Source organism: Capsicum annuum, chromosome 7, assembly GCF_002878395.1.
Source record: "Capsicum annuum cultivar UCD-10X-F1 chromosome 7, UCD10Xv1.1, whole genome shotgun sequence".
Classification (NCBI taxonomy): domain Eukaryota; kingdom Viridiplantae; phylum Streptophyta; class Magnoliopsida; order Solanales; family Solanaceae; genus Capsicum; species Capsicum annuum.
The window spans coordinates 195,026,876-195,033,103 of NC_061117.1; the positions used below are offsets into that span (position 1 = coordinate 195,026,876).

Here is a 6,228-nt window from a genome sequence, read left to right on the forward strand (position 1 = left end):
ACGCGAGGAGTCAAAAGAAGAAGAATGGGTTAAAATCCCATTTTCGAAGAGGCTAAGAGACTTAAAAGTCTCACTTTTTATCTTATTTATTTATCTATTGTTCTTTCTTTTATCATTATTTATTTATTTATTTGGGCCTCAAAGCCAAAATTGTAAACTAATACAGGTGGAATAGATTCAGGCAAAAAAAAAAAAAAAACAGGTTCGAAAATAGTTTAGGACAGGTGAAAGAAAATGGGTCGAAAACCCAACTAGATTAGGATAGGGTTGACGGTTTGGGCTTAAAGGCCTAAATCACTACTACTTTCCTTTTCCCTTTTTCCTTTTTGCTTACCTGTTCTATGTGTTTTTGCGAACCTAGTTAAACCCCAAACTAAGTCGCTAAAAACTGATTTTGCAAAAGAAAACTTTCAAATATTCCTTAATCAATTACTTTTCTAACAAATTAATTTTTTTTTAAGTTAGTCAAAAGATGTTTTCAAATAGTTCAGATAATCACAAGTTAGCGGACGTTTTAGGTGCTTAACACCTTCCTAAAACGTTAATAAAAATCGCTTACTCAGAATCTTTAAATTTTAAACAATTTTTTTGTTTTGGATCGTTTAAAGTATTTTATAAAGGTTTTTTAATACCTTTTCAAAATTAAGTGGCGACTCTTCAATAATTCAAAATTTCTGCAAAATATCTACCTATTTTTGTTATTGTTGCTCTTCTTGTCAATCTGCATTTCCTTACCTGATCTTAAGGCAATGGACTTAAGATGCTCTTTCGAATTTATTTATTTTTTTGTATTGCTTAGTAAGGAACCTTGAATTTTTTCTGAAAAAAGAGTTGCCAGATGGCTTAGCTGAGTTTTCATATTTTTAAGGGTTGAATCATGATTTTCAATCTTTTCATCTGTAGCCTTAATGTGCTTGTACAAAAGGTCATCAAGATTTGAATAAGCATGTTGAGGCCTTTGCTAATATGAAGTTGCTTGTTGATAAGATTTAAAGTTTTAATGTATATGGTTTATATTTGAGAAGCCAAGTGGATTTTGTAGTACATGTTTTTAGGAAGCTTGAGAGTTCTCAGCATAATTGAATTGCTCTACTGAAATTCTGGACATTTTTGTGCCACTGAACTTCCAAAAGGATACAGCATGTATCTAATGGCGTTAACCTGCTCATCATTTTGGTTGGTCACTTGACATTTATGATTTAGGTGGCTTCCTCCACACATACCACAAACCTCGGACTGGCTTGTTTGTTGTGTATTTACCTAAAAAGATTCAAACTTCTGTGTTAAAGAAGTAATTTATTGGATTAATGTATTTAAGGAATCTGCTTGATTTACACTAGCACCCTTCTTGATGATTATAAGTAAGCCAACAGCCCAATGAACCGGGCGGGGCACTCAAATAAAGGGGGCCATTGAATAGCATTTTTATAAATTTCATTCAACAAATTCAATGCCTTTTCAGTTGTTTTTCCCATTATGGAGCCACCTATAGCTGCATAGATCACGTTTTTAGATGAAGGTTTTAGATCGTGATAAAAAATATAAGATTGCATGTGTTCAAAAATATCATGATGTGGGTATTTTCTTAGCATTGCCTTTAATCTCTTCCAGACTTGATAAACTAACTCAATATTAGTCTGAAAAAAATTAGATATATCCTGTCTTAATTTTGTTGTTTTAGTAGGAGAAAAATATTTGTTTAAAAAGTTTTGAGTCATATGATCCCATGTGGTAATAGAACCTTGAGGCAAACTTTGCAATCAAGTCTTGGCATATCCTTTTAAAGAAAAAGAAAACAACCTAAACTTTATTGCTTTAGGAGACACTACATTATACTTAGCAGTTTCAACAAGTTCCAAAAAATTAATCAAGTGACTATTTGAATCATTACTTTGATCATCAGTAGAGATACAAGATTGTTGAATTATTTGAATCAGGTTTGTCCTAATTTCAAAGTTGTTGGCTGCTTTAGTGACTTTCTAACACTTGATTCACAATTAAAGTGGTCTGGTGTAGCATAATCCGTTAGGATTCTTTGTGTTGCCCTTGGCGTCACTTCATCAAACTGATCTTCTACATAGAATGGTGATGGAATCTCCTGTGGATTGACCTCATCTCCTTGTTTATGAAAGTTCTATTTGGTCACAGGTTATTTCTTAAGAAACTATTTACTCTTTTCTGTGAAGTCGCAAAGATCTTTCAATTTCAGGATCATAATTGGCCAACTCTTACGTGGAATAGCAAGCCATAGATAATTTGAAATTTAAAGTTCAATCAATTAAACACATCACTAATAAAATTTCTCTTTTTATTTTTACTAAATTTAGAAATAAAAATACTAATTATTAGTTTAACAAGCATACAATGATACAAGCCCAAAAAGTCCTACTTAATAAGTATAATAGCAACAATAAAATAGAACTATTAATATCATTATATCAACAATAATAGCAATAATAATATTTAAGAATAACAACAACCGTTATGATAATAAATTCTCAAATTAGCAATAAAATATTTAATCTAAAGTAGACCTGTATCAATTTCTGGATACGACGTCAAACAATTGACGAGGCAATATCTATAGGATTCTATTGCTCGTACTCTGTCAAATTCTAATATAGTTTATGATATCGTCCCACAAGGTTGAAAGATCTATGCTACTGACTTTTAATATGGTTGAAAGATCTATGCTACTGACTTGTAATATCTAGACTAATATTTAAGAGAACAAAATTGACAAAAGGTTAGTTGGAATTAAAGATTACTTAAAACTAAAACAAATCACTTTTTGAAAAACTAATAATTAAAAAAAAGTTGGGAATCATTAAATTCACTTGATAATATTTTCACAATAAAATCCCTGCCTCCAAATATATTTTGTTCTAAAGGATAATTGTTTATTGCTAATACAATTATATTTTGTCACTAAAAATAAATAATTAATTAACACTCTGTGAGGTTATGTCAATTAACAGATTTAATTCTAGTAACTATTAAATCAATATTCTCTTGCCTACTGTGCTAAAAAGGATAAAAGTCCTCTTTTAATTAGTCCTTAAATCAATAAACTTATTTGAGATAATTTCTCCATGAGAATTAGGACTAAAATAAATAAGATAAAGATCCTTTGATCAATAAACTCGTTTGAATTAATCCTCCATGAGAATTAGGATGTAAAAAAACAAGTGTCACGTCCTTTTTTAAAACCAAAAAGATACATTTTTAAGTTTGAAAATGGTTTTATTAAAAGTGACAAAAAGATGAAAAAAAAATCAAAAAAGAGTTTTTTTACAGTTAAACTTAGAGTTACCACTTGACATAAATCTGGTTTTATTAAGATTCTAGTTAAGAAATTTTGTTTACCAAGGGAAAGGTATTAGGCATCCCTCAGTCCCGTGATTCGACCACGATCGCTTCGTGGAGTATATCAGCTAATACGACACTATGAAATGCATAAACCAAATAAAACACTCAACAAGAAAACAAACAATCAAACTATCAAAACTCCAAAAATAGGGTCCAGTCCAATTTATTACAAACCAAAATAAAAAATGTTGAAATGAAAATGTAAACTATGCTTTAACCAATGCATTGGGCCTTGATCACGATCGCTCTTTCAAATACAGAGTATTGCGAGGCATTCCTCGATAGATATATACATATAACCTCAGGGCATTTTCTGAAAAATAAATACATTTGATAGAAATGCGCTAAACAGAAAGGAAATCAATCAAAACAAACATCCGCACATTTGATAATATAGAAACCTATGATTTTCCTACACAAAATCTAAGATTTGCCTATCGATTCTCGATCTACACATGATACTATCGCGTTCGACAAATTTGACATTAATTCTGAATTAAACAACCATCGATGAATCAAAATAACCAATATCCGTCTTTATCAATTTTTAATTTCCAATCCAAATTTTATTCTTGATCAATGATTAACTAATTCTTTGGCTATCAATTCAATTTTCTCTTTTCAATTTTTCAACATCCAAATCCAACAATCAATGACATACACACAACAAAGATCCAAGCATAGTAAGCACACAAGTCATTCATACCCACAACAACAACTAAAATTCAAGATAAAATAGAGAACGAGAGGCAAATGGACCTCAAATTTAAGCTTTTCAAGTGTAATTGCTCTTTCCAACTAGAATCGTGATCAAAATCTCGAACTGAACCTTAACGAAACAAACAAATCCCACTTCGGTATACATTTTACTAATTTTTGCCAATACAAACCAGCAATTGAATGAGAAGACGACACTTGTGCCTGCTTATGAGGTTTGGTCACCAATTTCTATGGGTTTTCTGGTGAGTCTCCATCAGTTTTGAGTTGGCTGACATTTTTGGTGTATTTTGATGAGGGTATCGCGGTAACAATAACAAGCAACGACTGGTGATGCTTTTCGATGGCGATTCCGGCGATGATTTCACCGAAAAAACTCTCTCTCTCATACCTTTCTCTCATTTCTCACTGTTCTCCCTTTGGTTTTCCCCTACTCTCTCTCACATTTCCTCTCTAGATTTATCTTCTTCTCTTCATACCGTTTTTTCTTCTCTAAAGTTCCTTTCTCTTATTTATCCTTCTCAATTCACCTTAGTTTCTTTCACTATTTTTCCCCAAAAATCCTTATTTTTCTACCCCCTTTTAATCTTCGATTGGGTATGTCTATATAGAAAATTCTCCCCTTTGTGTATGAATCTGTGTATTTAGTCTTGTATGTATATGTGAGTATATGGGTTTGTTTTTGGGTATGTGTATAGTGTGTATTCTTTCAGTTAGTGTGTAGGTGTGATATGTGTGAGTGTGTATTCTATTAAGGGGAAGAGGAAAATGTGAAGGGGAAGGCTAAGGGGGTATGTGGGGTAGGGGTTATTGGGGTGGTTAAGGTAAGGCGAGATGTCCACCTTTAATTGGGTGAGGTGGCTAATTTGTTATAAGGTGGCTAATTTGTTATAACTTTGTTATTTTGTTTTTAGTGGGGAAGTATTAAATGGGGTGGGTTGTATGGTATGGGTTTGAGAGAATGGGATAAATTGACATCTAAAAAAGATCAAATTTACTAGTCTATATCATGCCCCTCTTTGGATGTAAACACAGTATTTTTTTAAATAAAGAAGTAGACAACGAGACAAAATTTAAACCGACCATTATTTTAAAGAAAGGAAAAGAAAGATAGATTGCAACCAAAACTTGATTTTGGGCATCCTATCTATCCTAGGTTTTGTAGGAATCAGATCACATGTAGTTTCCAGATAGAAAATGAGAGGGACTATATCAAGTTGGAGAGTCGAGTGAGGTCCTATTGAGGTTTTGGTCTGCAGCTCTGTCATTACATCAAAAATGAAAATTACAAGTTAAAAAAGATAAATGAAATTACAAAAGTGTATCTATGCAACTTCTCTTGACTCTTGACTTGAGGCTTCAATGATTTCAAAAGTGATAAAATATCTGATCTTCTTTGGGTTGAATGTGAGAATAATTCTTTCCCAATACAAAATTTGGTATTGGAGTTGAACTCAAAAATTGAACATGTTCTGCAAGTGGTACTTCTGAATTTGAACTTGAACTTGAAAATCCTTACCCTATTCTCCAGGCGGGCTCCTGCCTTTCAATTTCTTCACCCTGTTCTCCAGGCGGATTCCCGATTTTCTATTTTATCACCCTATTGTGGGCTCCTGACTTAAAATTTCATCACCCTGTTCTTCGAGCGGGCTCTTAACTAGCAATTTCCTCACTCTGTTCTCTAGGCGGGCTCCTGAATTTCAATTTCATCACCCTATTTTTTGGGCGGGCTTCAAACTTGTAATTTCATCATCCTGTACTCCAGTGGGCTCCGAACTTGCAATTTCATCATCCTATTCACTGGGTGGGCTATCGATTTTCTATTTCATCACCCTGTTCTCTGAGCGGGCTCCTGACTTTCAATTTTATTACCTTGTTCTTTGGGCGGGCTCTCGACTTGTAATTTCATCACTCTGTTCTTTAAGCAGGCTCCCGACTTGCAATTTCATCACCTTGTTCTCCGACTGGCTCCAGACTTGCAATTTCATCACCCTGTTCTTCGGGCGGGCTCCCGACTGTAATTTTTTTACCTTGTTTTCTGAGTAGGCTCCCGACTTGAAATTTCATCACTCTGTTCTTTGGGAGGGCACTCAACTTACAATTTCATCATTTGGTTATCTAGGCAAGCTCCTGACTTTTAAT

General features: G+C 33.2%; 1 non-coding gene across 1 annotated transcript; it reads left to right on the forward strand.

The window, feature by feature from the left end:
- Nucleotides 1-1,563: 1,563 nt before the first annotated feature.
- On the forward strand, nt 1,564-1,670 carry LOC124886193. The gene has a single exon (XR_007043279.1). It is a non-coding gene; the product is annotated as a small nucleolar RNA R71 (small nucleolar RNA).
- Nucleotides 1,671-6,228: the final 4,558 nt, after the last annotated feature.